Source organism: Plectrocnemia conspersa, unplaced genomic scaffold, assembly GCF_051122295.1.
Source record: "Plectrocnemia conspersa isolate PC_06_02 unplaced genomic scaffold, ASM5112229v1 ptg000003l, whole genome shotgun sequence".
NCBI classification, from domain to species: domain Eukaryota; kingdom Metazoa; phylum Arthropoda; class Insecta; order Trichoptera; family Polycentropodidae; genus Plectrocnemia; species Plectrocnemia conspersa.
This window is the reverse complement of record NW_028277167.1, coordinates 11008169-11028611: the sequence shown is the minus strand read 5'-3', so window position 1 is coordinate 11028611 and position 20443 is coordinate 11008169. Positions and strand designations below refer to the sequence as shown.

Here is a 20443-nt window from a genome sequence, read left to right as displayed (position 1 = left end):
ATAACTGTTCAGACACTCGCAGCTGACTCAGGAGGTTTCTCCTGGAACTGTTTAACAACATCTATATGACATAGTAAAAAAAAAGGCAAAAATAGCACGTTTTATCTTGGGAATTATTCGTTGATCGATTACAACAGATCATATTATAGTTAAATTGAAACCATGCATGTAAAATTAACCATAAAACAGCCGGTGTTGGTTTTTAACAGTTTTGGAGGAATATTGTTCAATTTATGCGAGACCTATAGCGAGAAATATAGAGAAACTATAAGAACAAATAGTCATATTAGTTTTAAGGAATGCATGCAAATTTAAATCGTTTTTGTAATATATATTTATAGCTTTATAAATAATGGCAATCGACCATATTTTAATGAGATGTATTGAACTTCTAATAATATATTTAGTTCCACGAACTTTTTGAAACCAATTCGTATTAATAGAAATATATTCTAATATTATTTTGTGAATAAGGTGAGTCGCATCAGTGACTTTGACAGACGAGAAACAGCCGCTTCCCTCTTCACGTCAACCCTGGTCTAGTTATGCGTCTGAAATTCAGAGTTCGCTTCAAAGATGATTAGATTTTTCGGATGCAAACACGGCTACGATAACTTCACATATTTTTGTATTAATATAAATATATTCTAATAATATTTTTTGAATAATTAAAAAAAATGTTAATGTTGATAATGCAGGATAGAAGGAATATTAAAAGTATGTTATATATCATATAATATAATAATATTTTTATAATATGCTTTTATTCTGTTTCCGCACAAAATCAAAGGATCGAATCATAGCAAAAAAATATGAACATGACGCAAAACGCGATATCGAAATGCAGCTTATTGCTTAATCGTTCGTGAACAGCATTCAACACGCGTCCCTTCAATGACGATTCCCGATTCGGACCTGTATCCATCCAGGCAGTGAAAAAGGAGAAAATTTTCGCCGCCCGTCCGTTTAACGACTCATTTCTGTGAGACGATCAGATAACGGGTGTGTTAGATAAATGCGGCGAGATAACGGAAATAACTGAAGTCACAGCTGCGGACCGAGCGCATGTTATATTGCAATTCGTTTTTTTATATAAAATGTTTTAAATAATGAAAGAAGAGGTGTGGGGAACCGAACTGGGGTTTAATAGTTAGCATCGAATACAACCCCAGTTGGTTGAATGAGGGTTTTGAGAGGGCCATTAGGATCAATTACGCTTTCAAACATAGATCGAGATACGATTATTGCGACCCTGCAGCACTGGAGAGTCAATGATACTGTATAAAGACTATCTATTACTATACTATAGACATGAAATACTGATCAAAGAGCGCTTTGCCAAAACCGCAAAATAAATAAGCATTAATTAGGTTGATTTTATAGTCATGTTATTTATTAAAACGTTAGTAATAGACATTAATAAAATTTATTATGGCTTAAATTCGCCATATGTAATTTATGATAGATTAAAGTGCTTTTAATTTGTAGCACTAATAACGGATTACACTCACAATGAAGGTCTATCAGTAATTGTATCAACATATTTAAGTGCTTTTTTAATTAATTATTATTTGAGGAGTAGTGAACTATTTTAAATGTTCGATTGCTGGAAATGTAAATTAACTCACTTAAAACCACTTCATGCTTTCGAACGAGCAGTGTTCGCGCGCGGCGCACGTGCCGTTTTGCGCCAACCCGAGCGCTGCTCGCCTGTTTCGACTTGTCTGCATTACATACGATAAACGAGCGAACGGCGCTCGCCAGTTGCTACTTAACGCTCGTACAGATTTACGCATATCGCTTCCTCTGTTTTATATTATTCCTTCAAGGTTTCTAATTTTTATAAAACATTATAAAATATTTTGTAAGTATTATATTTCAAAAACTATTGAAAAATTGCATTTTTTACAAATTTTACTTGTATTGGTTTTTATTTATATTTATTATGATATTCAAGATCCCTTTATCATGGAGAGTGACAGTGAGTGGGAGGATTTGAACTTGGATAATTCAGACAGTGGATCTTCAACTCCGGTTTCAAGCTCAGAATCGGAAGAGGGATCTCGAAATGAACATCAAGGGAATCAGGTAGAATTAGACGAATGGACAGAAATCGATATTCGTACAGATATTCCACCACCTTCGGCTTCGTTTGATTTTATTGGAAATTCTTTGATAAATGAGCAAATTTTATCATTTACAACACCAATTCAGTTTTTCGATTATTTTCTTGACGATGAATTAGTTGAGAATATTGTAGACGAGACAAATTTGTTTTCGACACAAAATCAGAGAACAAGACCATTGCCACCTTCGGATTCAGAAAATCAATGGTGTGTAAGTCTATCGGAGATGCGAATTTTTCTTACAATCGTAATGGCTATGAGCATTACATACAAGCCAGAAGAAAAAATGTATTGGTCGAAGAAAAGTTGCATTTCCACTCCATTTTTTACAAAAACAATGTCACATAGAAAATATGTGCTTATAAAAAAATATTTGCATTTTACAAATAACGAGACATATAATCCAGCAACGCATCCAAATCCAAAATTAAATAAGATCTGGCCGGTTTACGAAAACCTCAATAAAAAGTTTAAACTGGCATATACGCCTCAACGGGATATAACAATTGACGAAAGTCTTATGTTATATAAAGGGTTATTGAGCTGGAAACAATATATTCCCATAAAACGCGCAAGATTTGGCATTAAAAGTTTTCTTCTATGTGAATCTAAATCGGGATACATTTGGTCTTCCCTAATTTATACCGGCAAAGGAACAATAATTGATAGAGAATTTCTAAATTTACCTATTTCTTCACAAGTGGTAATGAGTTTGATGAAACCTCTACTAAATAAGGGATACTGTCTAACAATTGACAATTTTTTTAGTTCTATCGAATTGGCTGATTTACTTACATCATATCATACTGAAACTTATGGAACTATGAGAGCAAATAGAAAAGGCTTGCCCAGGAATATAAAAAATCCAAAAAAAGTTCATTCAGGATTTATAAAGGCATATAGGAAACGAAGAGTAATGCTGATGAGATGGAAAGACAAGCGCGACGTGTACTTTCTTTCAACTATTCATGGGACGAATACTGTAGAAATAGAAAAGAGAAATATAAAACGAACGAAACCAAAAGTGGCCATTGATTATAATTTTACAATGGGGGGTGTTGATCGAGTCGATCAACACCTTTCCAACTACCCACTTCCTAGAAAACGAGGGAAAAAATATTACAAAAAAATGTTTTTCCATCTTGTAGAACAGGCGCTATGGAATTCTTATGTGTTGTATAAAAAAACTGGGGGTTCTATGACACATCTGGAGTTTAGAATTAAACTCATAGAAAATTACATCGAGAAATACCATTCACCGGATTTTTCTTCTAAAGGTGGACGCCCCAGTAAAACACCAGACCCAATGCGATTGACAGAACGACATTTTTTGAAGTCAATTCCAGTAACTGGAAATAAAGATAGGCCTACAAAAAGATGTGTGGTCTGCTGTTCCAAGCGAGATCCCTCAGGAAAACGAATACGAAGAGAGAGTCGTTATTGGTGTGCAAATTGTGAAGTTGGTCTCTGTTTGGAACCGTGTTTCGAAGTATACCACACTAAATCAACTTATTAATATTATTTTGGGTGTAATTTATTACTTTTTTCTTTATTATAGTTATTTGTCTTTTGTTCAATTTAACTTATTTGTCATTATTACAGTTAGTTTTGTTTTAAAATTATTTAACATTAAAAAGGCGAAACGATTTTTTTTTTGTATTACGTAATGTTTTTCTGCATTTTTTTATTGCTTCTATGTTTTATTTTTAACTTCTTTTGGACTGAACAATTTAAACATTATGTAAACTTGTTAAATAAAAAATAAAATAACCTGATGTTTTTAATTATATTTTTGTAAAAAAAACCCTAGCATGAAGTGGTTAATACTAGTCAACTTTATGAATCATCTACATTTATTCGGTTCTTTTACACAGGTTAAATTTTCAACAGTTTGACATTTTTCGTGTCGCTTTCAGTGACAATGGAGTTATAAAATTTTCTTGTGAAGCTGTTTTATGATCGCTTGCTATCTTTATATTATAGAAAATGTATCAGAATAATAGGAGCAAAGTGGCATTTTTATCATTTTCACTCAAGAATGAAGATCGATATGTGAAAATACACGTGAAAATTTCATTCTATGCACAATTCTAAACAGTACTACTAAACCTTATTAGATCAAAGTTTGAAACACTTTATTTAGAACTCCCAAGACTCATATTATATTGGTTGAATTTTGTAAATATAATAAAAAATAACGATGATCATTAGTGAAATTTGATTTGCTCCTTATTTAGTAATTTTACATAAAAAAATGCATTGAATAAAAATTAATATGTTGTTTCTTCGTATGCAAAATATGTTCATAAAACGTGTTGTTTTGAGTGGAAATGTAGTGAGAATTTGTATGTATTGGTCTCCTTAAAATAATAAGTGATGCTGAAGACTTTCAATTATTTGCGACAGCCCAGGTAGGACGTTAGGTCAAGTCGCAATGTACTGAAAAAACTCGACTAGTCGAGTTCACTTGCTATTTTGGAGATGTGAGATTTCCATAGCATAAACATTATTATAGTGGCATTATTTATATGTATATTTAAGAACACGTCAATATATATAAAAAATAATGTCTGTAAATATAACAGATGTTAATATGATTTTAATTTAAAATTGGTATGATACTCTTATGCCTGCACTACACTCTCTGGAAGTTGTCCGAACTCAAGTTACAACTGAAGTCGGCCGAGACCTACGACTTCAAATAAGCGACCGCACTGTCGCAAATTTCATATGCCGTCCGGACGGCGGCTTCTGTCACGTACAGCCCGCATATTTGCGCGCGATCGAAAAATGTGCCAAATAATCGCAATTTTTAAATTGTCATATTATTAAAATTACTCTACTGATAATTATAAAAGTTTGTGTGGGCACTCACCAATACAATATCAATGAAAACTTTTCGGTCGTAAATATTCAATTTACGCAAAATCTTTGTCGGCTTTTGCAAAATGCCATAAGGCATAAAAATGATATTTCAGAATACGAACACCACATCTGTGACTATCCTAGAATTTGTCACCATCGATTCTAAATAAGAATTCGTTATGGTGTGACATTTATATAAACCGATCTAGGAAAATACATAAGGATATTCGAAACGATTTTTTTTAACAAAATCAAGTACCACTAATTATTTTTTAATTATTCAATTTTATATGAAAAAATTATAATAACGATATTTGATAGAAGAATATACTATCAAAAATATAATTAATCCCTTTTGGTGCCCTAAAATATTCAAAGATGTCAGTAAGAGTCTGTTGAAGTCCCCGATAAGCATTTGCTATTATAATTTGACCACGTGACCACGATGCAGCGCTCGACGTGCGTGTTGACCATAGGACGCCTACGCGCATACTGAAATTGAACCGAGAGTCTTGTTCTATCTCAGTTTGCGACAAACCATATCATTATCTCTCTCATTGTCGTCACTTAACACGCGAGAAGGCGAAAGGGGAAAATAAAATTTTAATATTTGGCAATCAAATAATCAGAATTTTTGTTTGCGCAATAATCCGGTCGCAGAGTTCCTCGACTTGGACTCGAAGCAATTTGAGTCGCATCAGTGATTTCGACAGACGAGAAGCAGCCGCTTCCCTCTTCACGTCAACCCTGGTCGTCTGAGACGTCTGAATTCAACTCGCTTCGAAGACGACTGGATGATTCGGACGCTAGCACGGCTACGATAACACATATATAAACATAACTAGACGTGACTCAAATTCTACGAGCAAGTTTTGAACAAATAAAGACAACGCTTTTTCCATAACTATGGCTGTAAAGAAGCATATAACAATCAATTTCATGCGTTGTATTTGCTTAGAAGCAAAAATACTACTATCACTCGAGATCAAGGTCTACCAAAATAGCTTGAGTGTGCCATGGACCATTATCGATAGATGGGACTATAAAAATAGATCTGCAACCAAACAGCAATTTTCTATTAAATACAGATTAAACGAGATCAGATGGTCAAGTCCTACGCAGTCGATTTGTGTTTCCAGCAGCATTTATATGCTGAAATAAACGCAGCTTATGTCCGCGCGCATGCTTCCCGATTTTTTTTTTATTTGTATTTATAAGTACAAATTGAGCGCATTTTCTATAGTAGAGCGACGTCTTCATAGCAAAACACTTTATTCTAGAACTTCGAGATTGATTCAGTATATATTTTTCTCACACATAATTGAATATCATATGTTTAGATAGGCTATACAACTTGAATTGAATGTTATCGATAACATGGAATCTATATTCTGAATAAAGTTTATTGCAGTCATACAAACAGCTCGTCTTAGCTATGATATATTATTCAAGCATCGATTTTCATTACAAGCACGCGTGCGTATGCATTCGTTCACCGGTTCGAGTGCATTTTTGCGCAATTCGGGAAGGGGTGGGCGTGTATGCATTTCATTGTCGACTGTGGGGGTTACGCTACGTTGCATTTAAAGGGTTTCTATCGCCGCGTGTCGCCCCCTAAAGTCCATTGTTTTAGTCCGTCGAGCGTTAAAACACTGGCCGGCCGACAAGCCGCTAATATACGAACGATGGCGATGATTCAAAAGTCCGCTTTCAACCCTTGGAATCGTGGGGTGGGAGAGCTCCTCGCCCCTTCTGGCTTCGGTTCGCGTTTTTAAATTGAAAATGTGTACAGCCATTGCGAATTATGTTTTGGCTATGCCACCTGATATTAAATCGAGCTGGCTGCATGTGCAGTAAGCTTGTTGTGGCGGTCCAGCTTTCGAGTTTAAAAGGATGTCGCAGTAAATAATTTGAAATGAAAAAAGTTGCATCATTATAGAGGCATAGATCAGAGATGATATGGATTAACCATTTTTTTTTCTATAGTAAGTGATGTAATGAACCTTAAGCAGGGTTGTATATAAGTAACAGTTAAATGGTGTATAATTGTATAGAGGCAAACATTATTTTTTTATACATATCGATACATATCAAACGTTGTCAAATCAATATATCGATCACATGTTTATAAAAGCTCTTGATGCAGTTTCTCGTGCTCAAGTTAAGATATAAAACAATATTCGAAAACTAAAATTAATTTTGACCCAACCCGTTTCCAACTATGCACATCGTTAATTCGGTTAATCAATTCACATCATCGCCTATCCGTTTCGTTAATCAATTCGCTCAATCCTGTTAACGAAGTTAACTACACAGTGCACAGCCGTCCCGTCAATTTAACCGTCGGCTTGCGCAAAACCCGCCGGTTAAGCTCGAACCGTTCACACCACGTGTCGTCTTCATAGTAACACGTTAATTAGACTAAAAACGTTTTCGAGTGCCGCTGAATTATTTTACATTTGCACATTTTGCTCCGCCAGCCCAGGGGGTGTAAGTAACGCGTTATATGATTAAATTATTTACTGTGAGCACTCCCCCGTGATTTTTACTGCAAAGTGCAGAGTTGTAAAAAATGTGCGCATATACTATGCACGCGAGACTTACAAATCTTAGCATTTTATTCAATTTTAATTCAAGTTTATTTTATAAGATAAATCATGAGAATTGTTTTTAATGTCAAGTTATACTTCGTTGCCCAAATTTTATTCTAAGAACTGTTGAATTTCCGATCATCGTGCGAGGAAATTTTTAATTGTTTAATAACACGCTAGTGTGACTAAAAAAATGTTTAGTATGACTGATTTGTGCATGGACCTTGAACTTCAAATTTTTCACGGATTGCTGGTTTCGTGTTTTCCTTGCACAACGAGGTTGTTTCCAAAATTCTTACAAGGCCATTGTTTTTTTTATTGTGAGTAACAATTTATGTGCAAAAACTGTTAGCTCCATAATAAAATGTTTACATCAAGTTGTTTTGAAATGCGCCATATTTTTACTATAACATGGAAAGCAGGTAGCTTAGTTCGAATAAATTGATGCATAAGTTTTGACTCAAAAACATTTTTTTTTAAGATCAATGATGATCCTCGGCAACTGAATTGACTGGATCTTGTTTCAGTGTTTATTTGAGTGAAAGAAATTCGAGCACTTTTTGCATTGATTGATGACTGAAGATAGACTATAGATACATTGTCACGGATAAATAATATAAGGCGCTTTCAGAGCTGTAACTTTGGGGATAATCATACTTTATAAATCATCGTCAATATGTTCAATATAATAATGTGTTTCACCGCACAGAAATGGTAACCGATTTGGGTGTCCTATTTCAAGAGAACTACAGATTCCATCAGCACATATTTGTCTTGCAATCAATCGAGGAGCTAGAGGGCACTGTATGCCGTGTATAATGACACACTTAGTGCACAGCATCCAAGAGCATGCTTTCCTAGTCTGATTAAAAAATAATAGAAAAAAATATCTGTACATAAAATAATATCTATATATCCATTTTTATTACAAAATTCCTACAAGGTATGCTGGGATATGATTTCCTTGAGTCGCGTCGACGATTGTATTTAAAAAGGTACTTCTTCAAGTTTCTGGTGGGGAATATTTATAATCTGGAGATTCTAGAAGAACTTCTTTTTTGTGTGCCACAAAATTACCAGCGTTTGCGTTCCCATGTATTTTTTTAAGTACCATACGCATGCAAGCACACAAGTAATGGACAACTCCCCAATAAGCACAGCTATCCAATTTTTTAATTTTGATTTTTTTTTCATCTAGGTACTCACATTTGGTATACGCCATTATATAACTACATTAAATTGTTTATGGAAATATTATTTTTTATATATTTTGTTTCCCTGGGCAGAATCCGATTTTGGTCCTCTTCTATTATCTTTATCAATGACATACAGTAGCGTTGGATTTATCGGAACTTTTTATTACTCATTGAGAGTTTTGTCTATATTGTTTTCTAGTGGTTCCTTAAGCCAATTGACCATCAACTTTCGTGGTGAAAATATTTATATATAAACGCAAATCATTCACAATTTAGTCTAATTAAGTTATTGACAAGATAAATTTTAGTCTCGTTTATAAGCAATTATGAGTTAAAATATTTTTTAAAACAAGTCGATATGCAACGTGCAAGAAATAAGTGTTTTACGAGCGTGCTTGCGTGATATGCTTAAAACTGCCGTGAATATTACCAATGAGTATTGCGAAACATTTAATAAAGAATTAAACGTGGCTTAGGAAAAGGGGAGTATGCAGTCTAGGATTACCAACTTTTCCTGAGACAAATCCGGGCACATGGCCCAAAAATAGGCTCACCATAATTATGAATATCTAGCTCAAAAAAATGTCACTCAGACATTTTCGTTAAAAATGTCTGGTGGGAGCTATTAAAAAAGAGCAACTCGGAAATTTTTATTAATATAAGAACTCTGCGAGGGCTTTTTGAAAATTTCGGAAATCTTTCTTCAAAAATGTCTGCGTGAAACCTTTTGCGTAATCTTTCTCTGAAATTCCGGGACAATTTGAGACTACCAAAACACCGTTAATGACCGAAGAAATTCGTCTAACGCGCATAAAATGGGTCAATCGACACAAAAGCTGGACTGTCATGGATTAAGGAAAAATGACGCTTTCTGATGAGAGAAAATACATTTATACGAGTCAAATGGGGTGCACTACGTTCGTCGTTAAGTTGGCAAAAAATACAGCGAAACATGTATTACAAACTCCAGGCATCTGTGAAATACAGAGAGCCAAAAGATCTGGGAAAGGTGTTGCTTCGTATATTATGGAATGGAAGGTATCCACTTTATCGACTAAATCAATTAATCAAAAATCTAAAGAAGTGCACGTGGGTGCAAATTTGGAGTGCAATCGGTCGAATATAAAATATTTTTGTGATGTATTTTTTTTTATTTTACGCTACTGTACATATGACAATCGAGAATTAATTATATATAGTACTAAGATTTTCACAAATGCGAAAATCAATCGACAATTTGCTACCTTTCAGCATTGCCAAGTGTCACATTGTTTGTTTTTTAGATGTGTATTTAATGAAACAATTTTTGTAGTGACTGAGGGGTGGTGTCGACAATCCATCGATGCTCAGCGATTTTCAGTAGTGGGTTATAAAGTGTCTGCAGAGAATCAGCGCAACACAAACCATCCAGCAAAGAGATTATCAGATACAATGATGTTTTCGGTCATAGTTAGGAGGAGCTGCTGTAGATGCACATCTCTTTTAGGTTTGCGACACTAGTGTATGTATTATATATAGCCGACTGTTTAGTATATTTATGTATATGAAAACATGTCAAGTCATAATGGTAATGAAAAATCTGGGAAATCAGAGAAAGTCTGAATGAAACAATCAATCGATTTTTTTCTAATATAAATATCTACACACGCGTCAGCTCGACAAAGGCGCAAATGATCGATCCAAACCGTGAAAACTAGTCGCGCATCTCTCGAGATTGATATTTACGGCCAAATTCAGGCCCGGCGGCAGTAACTCATCGGTTCGGCCGTAATTCAGCGCGTCACGTGACGCGCCGGTTAGTTTCAATACGCCTTTGTGTGTCGAAAGCGCGAATTTATGCGCGACGCATGTGGCCGAGGGCATAATTTATGCGACGCGGGCAATATGCACGCGGCAGGGCCGGCGCTGGTTTTACACACAATATTTACGGATTAATCAATTGGGCATGTCTCTCACCTGGTCGCATGCGCGCGCACTGTCCGGAACGCGTCCCGTCCCGGGCCCGGAACGAAAGCCGATTGATTTAAAAGCGCAGCGAATAATGATAACCTTTTGCGATCGGCCATATGCGGATATGCTACCGTTAATCCTATTCCTATTCTACTTTTAAGTTCGACACAAATTTATTCATTCCTTTAAGCAGCAAGATAATAATTTATTGGGAAATAAATGTAGTGTTATATAAATATATCATACAGACAATTGGAGCCAAAATAAATAAATAAGCCAAAAGTACCATTTATTAATTAAATAACTTTTCCTGAGTAATATAATACTTCACATTTCTTTCAGATTTTATAAATAGATACTTGAAAATTTATGGAAAAATTAATGACGCGTAAAAGTTATTTAATTTCACTTTAAATATCAGCGCTACATTATTGATATCCCGAAAATATGTATCGTCATTTTCTCTAGAATAAATTCTCGTTTTATATATTATCTTTGGTTCGACGTTTCTAGGAACAAGGGTTCGATGATGCCCAGTATCCTATAAAATTTTTTTCTCTAGAAAAATGTTTAATATATTCTGAATTCTACATACAGGAATATTTTTTTATGAAATATGTTTAAATAAAATTTATTCAAATTTGAAGACCCCTTGTGGGTCACATTACTATTTATTATGCCTACACTAGACTCTATAGAAGTTGGCCAAGGTTGGCCAAGGACGGAGAATATAGTGGGTTACTTCGGGGTTACTTCGGTCGAGTTCGGTTCTGCCCGCTCTAAAATCTCTCGGAAGTTGTCCAAGGTTACCGAGAACGGGAGGTAAAGTGGGGGTATTTCTGTCGACTTTGCCAGCTTCGAGCGCTTCCGAACATTGTTGGCAAACGGACCGAAGTCATTATAGGTTAACACGCACGTCGAGCGCTGCATCGTGGTCAAGTTATAATACCACATGCTTATCGGGGACTTCAACAGACTCTTACTGAATATTGTAGGGCACCAAAAGGGATTAATTATATTTTTGATAGTATATTCTTCTAACAGATTTCGTTATTATATTTTTTTCATATAAAATTAAATAATTAAAAAATAATTAGTGGTACTTGATTTTGTTAAAAAAAATCGTTTTGAATATCCTTATATATTTTCCTAGATCAGTTTATATAAATGTCACACCATAAAGAATTTTTATTTAGAATCGATAGCGACAAATTCTAGGATAGTCACAGATGTGGTGTTCGTATTCTGAAGTATCATTTTTATGCCTTATGGCATTTTGCAAAAGCCGACAAAGATTTTGCGTAAATTGAATATTTACGATCGAAAAGTTTTCACTGATATTGTATTGGTGAGTGCCCACACAAACTTTTATAATTATCAGTAGCGTAATTTTAATAATATGACAATTTAAAAATTGCGATTATTTGGCACAATATGCCAGCTGTACATGACAGTAGCCACCGTGCGGACGTCATTCACGCCCGCCGTCTGGACGGCATAAGAAATTTGTGGCAGTGTGGCCGCTACTCGGAAGTCGGCGACCACGGCCGACTTCAGTTGAACTTCGGTTCGGACAACTTCCAGAGAGTGTAGAGCAAACATAACAAGTAAATTTCATAAAAGAATATGATAAAAAAGATAATATTTCTGGTTTTAAGCATTTAAGTTTCAGTTTTGCCACAGCGCAATATTTTTAAGAACACGTTATTTAAAAAAACACGCATTTATTTTCTGTATTTCACTAATAAATTGACTTTTACTTTAAAAACTCAAGAAATAGAGCCAGCTAGATTTTTTTGGCATTTTATTTCTAAGCGTCTTTAAATTTATGTAGGTGCAAACCATTTTGTTTTTTTAAATAAGCCAGTGACTCATTAGTATTACTGACATTTATGTGCTAATTTAGAGATTTTATATGTTGCGTAGGGAGAAAATTCTCAAAATTACAATTTCATGTAATAACATGTGCGTCATCCCAATGTGTTACAAAGGGGTAAACACAATTAACACACGAATATAGGTAACATGGCACTAGACAGAAACCAGCTTGCACTATTCACGATCTAGATCAATTTTTATAAAATATTTTTTTTATCAGTGAGATAAGGAAAATCAAGGAAAACTAAATCCATGATATTATGATTAAATAAAAAAAAATTTAAAAAGTTGCCGACCTCTGCCTTGTACCTTCCCATGTAATACGAGTTATTGCATCAAAAGTTGTAACATATTTAGATGCAGTGCAGCGGAGGCAATTAATTAGCTAATTGCTGTTCGTCTAACTTTCGAATAATCCGTATATTTTCTACCAGGACAGGAGCGTTGAGAGCTTACTGTGAGCACTAAACCGGTTTGCGGCGTTAATTATTCAACGGACGATAACACAAGTTAAATAATAATAAACAATTAAATTTAATTGCAATAATCTATTACTACTTTCGACTTCACCCGAATGTGCCAAAACAATGGTTTTATCTATAAAAGGTCATTTAAACACGAATCATTTTGTCATAATTACATATTTTAAATTAAGTATTTAAACTTCAACATTAATTAATTGTTATGCGATAACACGACTGTAAAATAAGGCACGAAGCGATAAGCGGCGCATTTAAAACGAGAAAATGTATATTTCATTCGAAACACTTCACATAATGTACCTATTCATATTTGTTAACAAAAATGTCTCGTAAAAAAGCAATAACTGAAAAATCTTGGCAAGCTACGTTAAAAGTTGCAGCAAACTTAGTGTAACATAGAAAACTAGCTGTCGGTACCTCACTATCGTGAGGTACCGATAGCTAGCGAGTGTGCGAATACCGGACCCTCAACTTTTTGGGTTTTAAATATAATTTTTGCTTCGTTCTGATTTTTTTAAACATTTTTTAAAATTTAATGGTTCAAATTGGACATTACTATTTAGGATTTTCAATGATAGACAAAATAGTTCAATCTATAAAAAAGTACTTAACATTTTCAATTCATTTGAAAATAGGTTTACAACTTGACTAAATATTTCCAGAAGAAAACATTTTATATTATTTATTAGATTTACAACGTTAGATTTTATCGTTATATTGAAACTTAGATATTTAATGATACATCTAAATATTGTATATCATTTATGAATAGGTTTAAAACTTGGCTAGATAATAATAAATTAAAAATTGTACTATGAAATTTCAATACAGCGAAGCTCACGGAACCAATGAATAAATTTTGGTATACTGAAAATTCGTTATATTGAACGTAAGGAAGATGATATATTTTATTTTTAATTATCACATTACTACAACATCGAAATAACCTCTTATAAGGTTGACAGATAGTTTTTTGCCCATTTTTAAGGATACTGTATGAAACAATAAAATTTGTGAAAAAAATGTTTTATAAAAAAAGTTTGAGGGTCAGCGAAACACCTGTAATGTCGCTTTTGAACACATCTGTCACACACCACGTCAAGAACGAACTGAATTTGGAGAAATATTGTGTAAAGTTGCAACGTCATTCTTAAATTCAGATCAAAATATTTCGTTATACTGAGATCAGTCTTCGTTATAATGAAAACATTTTGTACGCAAGTTTTTCGGGGACAAATTAAAGATTCGTTATACTGGGAATTTTGTTATTTCGGTATTCGTTACAAAGAGATTTCGTTGTAATATTTTTTAAAATAGGTTTGTAACTTTACTAAATATTATTAAAACAAAAAATATCAAAATGTTTTCAACATAAAAAATAATATTAAAACGTAACATTTTGTATCATTTAAAAGTAGGTTTACAGTTTAATAAATAATAATAATAATAAATAGCATCGGTTACACATCCGCTCAAAAATATTACTGATATGAAAAAATATTTTGTTACACCTTACTAACGCTACAACACAATCGATCATATATAGTTAGTGCAATGTGAGTGATTATAAGTCATTAATTGTGTTTTAGCGTATTTTATGTGTTTGAGTGCCAGTTTTAACGCTGCATAACACAATTATATCATAAATTTAAATTTTCGTAATATAAAAGTTTTTTGGTGACATCATAAGTTACTTTATAATTTAAAAAAAATATTTCTATGTTTTATGTGTAAATATAAAAGTCAGTTTTTAATTACATTTACTAATCTGAAAGAAACAATAAACTAAAGATATCAAGCACCTAATCTGTTACTTTAGACCAAAAGTGCGATTTAAAAATATTAATAATTTTGAAACCTTTGTCTTTTTTGATTAAAAAATATTTTGATTTACATATTTTTTAAAGTAAATGTTTTTCTGCGCAGCATTATATATTTTAATAATTAATGAGTGTAAAAAGTTTTCACTATATTTAAAATTAATAATGAACTAATGATATTTAAAATCTATAATAAATTATTAATATTTAAAATCCATAATAAAATAAAAAATATTTTTAATGTTGAAAAAAATATTTTGAATAAATCTTGAAATTTTATTCTGAAACTTTTAATTTAAAAAATATTTAAATTAGTGTTATACATTTTTGTGTAGTTTAGTTTCAAAGGCGTCAGTAAGATGGATTTTTGCAATACTGTGCGCTTAGTAGTTGGTTGGTAATGAATAGTACTTATTTTGAAACTTTGCCCCTTTTTGTTTAAAATATTTTTTAAAGTAAAGTTTTAAAAATTCTCTAAAAACTAAAACTTTAAATTGCCAACGTTCGCCAAAATTTAGGTACATATTTTTTCTGTATAGAGAAGTTAATACATATCCACATTATTTATACTATATTTTAAATCTGTAAACTAAAAAAATATTTTAAAAAACATTTTTTTTTGTATTTGATGAATTTTATACATATTTTAATAAATTTTATACAATTTAAATCGTTAAAATAAATTTCGCTCGTTAAAATCAATTTCGCTCGTTAAAATCAATTTAGTTCGTTCTCAAGCGCGGGACTTCCCAAATTTGCTTTGACAGTTCTGTCACATCTGGCAAGAAATATGTTATAATCGTGGCATTTTTGTTACAAAGTGACAATTGAAGATGATTCAAGTGATGCAGCATTTGAAATTATAGACAAAACTATAAATTGCGGGTGTGCCAGTAAGTGTTTAGTTATAAATGAATAATATAACACGGTTATTCTAACAAAATTACTATTGACTTTCCAGGATCTAATATTAAAAGACAAACAGCGGTGATTTGGCAATTAAAGGTATACATACCGAAGTTAATTAAACATATTACAATGCTAGTAATAATAAAAAATATATGACATATTGTGACAATTTTGTAGAAGATGAAAAGATGCCAATCTACGTGTTTAATCCTCTACAGTACATCCATCAATTGTGTTCTTCGGTTGTCGTTTAAATTTAATTTATGGATTATATTAGTAGTAATAATGTGTTCAATGTTTACTCTTGATAAGAGTCTTATTGTTTCTTAATTATTTTTCAGAAGCAATGATGGAACAATTTGATGACCTATATGGCTACAACGTAGAATTGGTATATATAAACAAAGAGTTAATCTTCTCGTGTTGAAGTCACTGTCAGCAAGTAATATCTTTTTATAAAGAACATACTACATAAGTTTGATGTAACTGAATATCTTAAATTTGGCTATTCAGAAAGAGGAATGATGGCACAGAACAAAAATTGTACCTATTTTGCCACATCGGAATTAAAAATAACCCACTCTTAGATATTTTGGCTATCGATTATTCCAGGTATGCAATCACATATTTATAATCATTGTAAAATGTCGTTTATTAGATAACATCCAAGAAACTACACATTTATAAGCTGTCCGACAGCGCCGATTTGATCGACGTTAACTTTCAATCCTCACATACTAAGGATATATTACACGTTCATGTTTAAAACATTACTGGTTAATTTAAAATTCTTAAAATCTAACGTATATATGTATTAAATCGGAAAGCAATGATAATGTTTATGTAATATAAAAGTAAAACTCACTTTTCGGCCTCGGAGCCCGGCGACGGGATTTCAAAATTTGAAGATTTCATTACAAAGATTGTTTTATGATTGTTTATCTAATTTAATCAATGTATTCTTCTTATCCTCAACACATTATGTATATATTTAATTTTCATAGTTATAACACATCTAGTTAATTTGCAATCCGATTATTTATAAAAGCAAAAACTCACTTTTAGGCCTCGGAGCCCGTCGCCGGGAATTCAAAATTTGAAAATTTCATTACGAAGATTATTTTATGATTGTTTATCTAGTTTAATCAATGTATTCTTCTAATCCTCAACACATTATGTATATATTTCATTTTTATTCAGTCAAATGACGAATTAATGAAAATTATTGTCGCGTAGCAAAATTTTATTATTAAATAATAATTATTTAAAAGTGTTGTCACGGTACTATCTATGTGAATTTGAATGCTTATTTTTCATTGGTCGACGCTATTTGAATATTTGAATGCTTATTTTTGATTGGTCGAAACAACAGAACGCATTACCGGCGGCTCGAAAATCAATCGGAACAAATTAAATTTTAATTTTTATTATTATTTATTATTATAATTAAATATATTTCCTTTGTTTACGTGTATTGTTACACACCGTTCATACAAAGCGTTACGATTTATAGAGTATAGAATTGAACGGAGAATGTTTCGTTTAAAGTTATGCGCGTCCGGAAGCGACGACGGCTTAGAACAATTATATATAAGATAATAGCGATGTTAGAGAAATATAAGTTTTAATTGAATATTTATACATTATATATAAAGTAAGGTAACTAATTGCGTAGTTAATATTTTTTTTATTGTGCTATAAAATAAATACAGACATACTTCAGATTTTATCACTAAACATTAACCTAATAAAAATACAGTAATAAAGACATTTGAAAAGTAATTTTCCAGTTTAAGAATCAAGCAAATAATATATAAATTATTATATTCGTGATTTAAAGTACATATACACAATATTTTATTTTTCAACGAACTTCAAACGCTTTGATCGTTGCTGACCTTTTGAGCGAACGGATACGAGTAATTATTGATTGGTACACGTCTAATTGGTGTGTTTGCTTTGCGATTCGCACACGAAAGTCCGGCGAACGTTACATATAATTATATTTTTTTCATATCCACATGTATTATGCTTGTACGGAATACGTTTTAAAACAACGCTACCATATCAAGATGGGACTTGCTATCGTCCACGATCGCAAAAAGGGGACGAAGCAGAATGCAGTGAGCGCGTGGTGAAATATTACCACAAAAAAAAAGTATTTCATGACCGCACATGTATTACGGCATAAACTACTAAACACTCACAAAAGTGGTTCGTGACATGTTCGGGGGTGTAAGTTCGTGGGGTTGTGTGCTTTTGCTTTACGACTGCGACTGGGAAAAGACTTTTCGCCGAACAATCGACTTACAATGTCTACAAGTGAAATGGTCGCTTCCAAGAACGACCTATTGTTCGGAGTTGTCTTTGTGCCATGATAATGCCGTCAAAAAGATATTGCAAACGATCAATTCTATACTTAAAAATTATACGTGCAATCAATATACTAAAAGGCTCTCATTAGCTGCTGTAAAAAGTAAATGGCACGCTAGTTGAATTACGTTCCTTAAATTAATAATTAACCATACATATGTTTGATAAGGCAAAAATGGTAGCAACTAAAATACAAAATAAAGACTAGAAATACGTCATGTACACTTATACGCGGCATAGAAACGAATCTCAACCACACGGAGCATGTCACGGTTTCGACTTCTAGATATGCGATAATTGCCTTCTGGTTTTTGTTACACGGCAACAATTAATTTCGACACGTCGAAACAAAGGCCGTCATACTGTGTGTATGTGCGTTTAGTAATTAATTAAAACGAAACTAAAGCGTCGGTGTATCGAACGTGTGTCGGCGACGTTGTAAAGTGTGACGGTGAATATTTTTGTATATATTTACACCGCGCTAAGGGTTGAAAGTTGTGCAAGAGGGTATCAAATAAAACGCGATTCACACAGGGATAGTAAAATACGTTATCGAAGAGAAAAACTATACATATAAATAAAACGTAAAAGAATATGACACTCAATTGATTTTTGCGACGTAGAATAATGCGCTATTGTGCTCGGAAAACAATAGGTTGTATGAATAAGAAACTACAAGATTGACAATTATTGTTCGGTGTTTGTTGCCGAGGAGCGAACTTTATCTAAGAAAATGAGACAGTCTGAAAGTTTAACAGGTTATATATTACGTGACGTAACTTGGACCGAGGATATTCACGTAACAACGACGAAGTCAGCACAGTGGATTGAGAATGGCTTAATAACATAATACATAATCGTTAATCAATTTGTAAAACTACGCTTTAGTTGTGATTGATACCTACCACGTGAAAATAAAATATGTTTACGTATACAGTAGGTTCTCGAGTTACGCGGTTTCTACTTACGCGGATTCGTAGTTACGCGGTTAAAAATTTCGAAAATTTAAAATTTGTTATAATATCGATGTTGATATAGATTTGCGCGTAAATTTTTGTTCCTGGTTGATAAAGCACCGGGACATCCACCGTGTGATCACGAACATATCAAAATAGCATTTTTGCCCCCAAATACGACCTCTATAATATTATACAACCTATGGTTCAAGGTCTAATACAAAGCTTTAAAAATATTACTTAAGGACAATTTTTAGAAATGCCATAAAGGTAACTGAAGGGCAAACAGTATATCACTCACACAGTTTTTGAAAGAATACTATATTTATGAAGCTGTTAAAAATATTGGTGTTGCCTGGAATGAAATTGTAAAGTCTACTATGAAAAACGTTTGGAAGAAGCTTACTCCTTAATTTTTTGAAGTTGTTGAAGACCCCATGCAGGAAGATAACATAATTAATGATCTTGTTGAAATGACAAACCAATTAAATTTAAATCTAAATGAAAATGATTTCATTGAATTGTTAGAAAGTCATAGAGTGGAATTAAACAATGAAGATTTAATAGAACTTGAAGAATATAGAAACAACGGCGGTGATTCAGAGGAGGAAGTCAAAGAAACAAAAGAATTTGAGTACAAAAAATGAAAGAATGCCTCAATTTGATAGACCAAGGAATGGCTGGTTTAAAAGTACAAGATCCCGACATTTATCGGTTTGAGAAAGCCAATAAAGCAGTTCAGGACGCTATTTCCTGTTATAAAATTATCTATTATGAGAAAAAAGATCTAGTGTACAATCTTCACTGAATAAGTACGGTTTCTTATTAGATAAAAGAAATCCAACACCTAAAAATAGTGAAATGGAATAGTATAGACATTATGACATGATATTTTAATGAATATGTATGTATAAATATTATTTTTATGTTTCTCATTTTATTTTGTTAAAAAAGTTAAGATTATAATGTATGTAGACATTTTACACATAGAATAAATTTTTATAATGCTTTTATTTTCATTTTAACCTAATGTATACACACAAAAAGACGGCATTTAGTTCTTTTATGTATCGTTCGGATGATTGGGGGAATGTATTAATATTTAATACATATCGGATGAGTATTCCTCTACTTACGCGATTTTCGACTTACGCGAATTTTTCTGGAACGAATTAACCGCGTAAGTCGAGAACTTACTGTAGTTATAAATATCGGCCCTCTAAATTTCGATTTTTTAAAATACTAGATTTATTCATAGAATATTCTGATATATGACAAATAATTATGTAGTCAAATT

General features: G+C 32.7%; 1 protein-coding gene and 1 long non-coding RNA gene across 7 annotated transcripts in view; one reads left to right on the top strand and one right to left on the bottom strand.

Moving 5' to 3' along the window:
* Window positions 1–20443, bottom strand: part of LOC148236582 (uncharacterized) — a 188960-nt gene that overhangs the window by 18860 nt on the left and 149657 nt on the right. The window lies entirely within an intron of this gene.
* Window positions 15670–16440, top strand: LOC148236584 (uncharacterized). Of its 2 annotated transcripts, XR_015808966.1 has the most exons (4): window positions 15670–15801; window positions 15870–15913; window positions 16159–16259; window positions 16331–16440. It is a non-coding gene; the product is annotated as an uncharacterized LOC148236584 (long non-coding RNA). The 2 variants fall into 2 exon arrangements; XR_015808967.1 differs by lacking the exons at window positions 16159–16259; window positions 16331–16440 and adding an exon at window positions 15995–16132.